Consider the following 4,418-nt stretch of genomic DNA (forward strand, 5'->3'; position numbering starts at 1 on the left):
AGGGGTATACATGCAAAAAGAGCAAACACAAACGACATTCGGAAATACAATGGTTAGTGCACACAAGGTGTCTATCAAGTAAACATGAGTCCGTATGGCAAGATTGTTTGTGACAAAGTGCATGAAGCTTATCAAGATGATAGAGAATGGTATGCAAAGCGTTCATGGGAGGAAAAGCATTCATTGTGTGCCCAAATGTGTTTTGAATATGATCAATACAACCACGGTGCAAAATGATGTCATAGTGAGACGGTTTATCAATAGCATGAATATGGCAATGGATGCTCAATATGAATAAGTTATCATGCGATTGATGGTAGGCAGTATGATCATAATGTATGAATATGCCATCAAGGAAGATCACAACAAATTTGCGAAGGAAATGCACAAGCTCATATATCATGGATGACATGGGAATACAAGATGCAACAAGGCGATCATAATGTGAGTCAATCCATGCATGGGGTGCAAACTTGTGGTGAGTATGATATGTCCATCGAGCATGACATGTGTGAGCACCATCAACAAATATGTATGTATTGGTGCAATGTGTCAAAGGAGTGATTATGTACCGATGCTCGATGTCGTAGCATGAGTGGAGGTTCGAAGGTGCACCCAATAAGTCTGAGCGCTCCTCAATTTGAAGGTACATAGAGCCAATCTCCAATGTTGCTCCTCCGTTCGCGAGATGTATCATGTAGGCAACAAGAAGGAGACAACAATGAAAGAGTGACCCATCCAATATGCGTATTTGAGGATGGATCAAAGGGAATGAGGTCACCTTTATGAGGATGTCGAAAATGTTGGTGTTGTGCATCATGTATGCCTTCACATGACCAAGGTGTTTCATGACGGTGCCACCTTGTGAATCCTTCAAAATGAAAGAACATGACAAACACTCGGAAAAACAAATGAGGTTAGTGCAAATGCAACACCTATCATTCGAATGGTGAGATACCCAACAAGTGTTTTCATCATGCTTATCATAAGAAAGGACAATATGTGGCATGGTATGAAAGCATAAGATGCGACTACAACCAAAGACAATAGGCTCAAGTAAACAAGCATGCATCACAAGTAATATGTCCAAGTCTCCAAGATGACTGAGCATAGATGCAACAATAGGAGGCTGATACGTCTGCAACATATCTATAATTTTTTATTGTTCCATGCTATTGTATTATCTGTTTTGGATGTTAATGGGCTTTATTTTACACTTCTATATTATTTTTGGGACTAACCTCTTAACCAGAGGCCCGGCCCAAATTGTTGTTTTTTGCCTATTTCAGTGTTTTGCAGAAAAGGAATATCAAACGAAGTCCAAACAGAATGAAACCTTCGGGAACGTGACTTTCTCAACAAATGTGATCCAGGAGACTTGGAGTGGGCGTCGAGAAACAATCAAGGAGGCCACGAGGCAGGGGGCGCACCTACCCCCCTGGGCACGCCCTCCACCCTCGTGGGGCCCTTGTTGCTCCACCGACCTACTTCTTCCTCCTATATATATATCCACGTACCCCCCAAACATCCAGGAGCACCACGAAAACCTAATTCCACCGCCGCAACCTTCTGTACCCAAGAGATCCCATCTTGGGGCCTTTTCCGGAGCTCCGCCAGAGGGGCATTGATCACGGAGGGCCTCTACATCAACTCCATGGCCTCTTCGGTGATGTGTGAGTAGTTTACTTCAGACCTACGGGTCCATAGTTATTAGCTAGATGGCTTCTTCTCTCTCTTTAGATCTCAATACAAAGTTCTCCTCGATCTTCTTGGAGATCTATTCGATGTAATCTTCTTTTGCGGTGTGTTTGTCGAGATATGATGAATTGTGGGTTTATGATCAAGTTTATCTATGAACAATATTTGATTCTTCTATGAGTTCTTTTATTTATGATTGGTTTATCTTTGCAAGTCTCTTCGAATTATCAGTTTGGTTTGGACTACTAGATTGATCTTTCTTGCAATGGGAGAAGTGCTTAGCTTTGGGTTCAATCTTGCGGAGTCCTTTCCCAGTGACAGCAGGGGCAGCAAGGCACGTATTGTATTGTTGCCATCGAGGATAAAAAGATGGGGTTTATATCATGTTGCATGAGTTTATCCCTCTGCATCATGTCATCTTACATAAAGCATTACTCTGTTCTTATGAACTTAATACTCTAGATGCATGCTGGATAGCGGTCGATGTGTGGAGTAATAGTAGTAGATGCAGAATGGTTTCGGTCTACTTGTCATGGACGTGATGCCTATATACATGATCATACCTAGATATTCTCATAACTATGCTCAATTCTATCAATTGCTCGACAGTAATTCGTTTACCCACCGTAATACTTATGCTCTTGAGAGAAGACACTAGTGAAACCTATGGCCCTGGGGTCTATCTTCCATCATATTAATCTTCCAACACTTAGCTATTTCTATTGCCGTTTATTTTACTTTGCATCTTTATTTCTCTTTATCATAAAAATACCAAAAATATTATCTTATCATATCTATCAGATCTCACTCTCGTAAGTGACCGTGAAGGGATTGACAACCCCTTTATCGCGTTGGTTGCGAGGTTCTTATTTGTTTGTGTAGGTGCGTGCGACTCGAGTGTGATCTCCTACTGGATTGATACCTTGGTTCTCAAAAACTGAGGGAAATACGTACGCTACTTTACCGCATCACCCTTTCCTCTTCAAGGGAAAACCAACACAGTGCTCAAGAGGTAGCAAGAAGGATTTCTGGCGCCGTTGCCAGGGAGATTCGCGCCAAGTCAAGTCAAGATTTGACTCCCGACAATGAGCCATTTCTGGCACCGTTGCCGGGGAGTCTACGCACAAGTCAAGACATACCAAGTACCCATCACAAACTCTTATCCCTCGCATTACATTATCTGCCATTTGCCTCTCATTTTCCCCTACCCCACTTCACCCTTGCCGTTTTCTTCGCCCTCTTTTTCAGTTCCCCTTCTCTTTTTCCGTCCGCCTCTTTTTCGCTTGCTTCTTATTTGCTCGTGTGTTGGATTGCTTTCTTGTCATGATGGCTCAAGACACTACTAAATTGTGTGAATTTACCAATACCAACAACAATGATTTTCTTAGCACTCTGATTGCTCCTCTTACCGATGTTGAATCTTGTGAAATTAATGCTGCTTTGTTGAATCTTGTCATGAAAGATCAATTCATCGTCCTTCCTAGTGAAGATGCCGCTGCCCATCTAAACAACTTTGTTGATTTGTGTGATATGCAAAAGAAGAAAGGTGTGGATAATGATATTGTTAAACTTAAGCTATTTCCGTTTTCGCTTAGAGATCGTGCTAAAGCTTGGTTTTCGTCTTTGCCTAAAAATAGTATTGATTCATGGAATAAGTGCAAAGATGCTTTTATCTCTAAGTATTTTCCTCCCGCTAAGATCATCTCTCTTAGAAACGATATTATGAATTTTAAGCAACTTGATCATGAACATGTTGCCCAAGCTTGGGAGAGGATGAAATTAATGATACGTAATTGCCCTACACATGGTTTGAATCTTTGGATGATTATACAAAAAATTTATGTCGGATTGAATTTTGCTTCTAGAAATCTTTTAGATTCGGCCGCGGGAGGCACTTTTATGGAAATCACTTTAGGAGAAGCTACCAAACTCCTAGATAATATTATGGTTAATTATTCTCAATGGCACACTGAAAGATCTACTAGTAAAAAGGTGCATGCAATTGAAGATATTAATGTTTTGAGTGGAAAGATGGATGAACTCATGAAATTGTTTGCTAATAAGAGTGCTCCTACTGATCCTAATGATATGCCTTTGTCTACTTTGATTGAGAATAATAATGAATCTATGGTTGTGAATTTTGTTGGTAGGAACAATTTTGGTATCAACGCATATAGAGGTAATTTTAATTCTAGGCCGTTTCCTAGTAATTCCTCTAATAATTATGGTAATTCCTACAACAACTCTTATGTAAATTTTAATAAGATGCCCTCTGAATTTGAGACTAGTGTTAAGTTTATGAATTCGCAAAAGAATTTCAATGCTTTGCTTGAAGAAAAATTGCTTAAGATTGATGAGTTGGCTAGGAACATGGATAGAATTTCTCTTGATGTTGATTCTTTGAAACTTAGATATATTCCACCTAAGCATGATATAAATGAGTCTCTCAAGGCCATGATAATTTCCATTGATGAGTGCAAAGAAAGAACCGCTAGGATGCGTGCTAAGAAAGATTGCTTTGTGAAAGCGTGTTCTTCTAGTTTCTATGAAAATAAAGATGAAGATCTAAAAGCTATTGATGTGTCTCCTATTAAATCTTTGTTTTGCAATATGAATCTTGATAATGATGGGACTTAAGATGAGCCACCTTTACCTAGAAGGCATTCCAAAAATTCAGAGTTTTTAGATCTTGATGAAAAAATTGGTAAAAGTGGGATTGA

Source organism: Triticum urartu, chromosome 1 (genome assembly GCF_003073215.2).
Source record: "Triticum urartu cultivar G1812 chromosome 1, Tu2.1, whole genome shotgun sequence".
Lineage (NCBI taxonomy): Eukaryota > Viridiplantae > Streptophyta > Magnoliopsida > Poales > Poaceae > Triticum > Triticum urartu.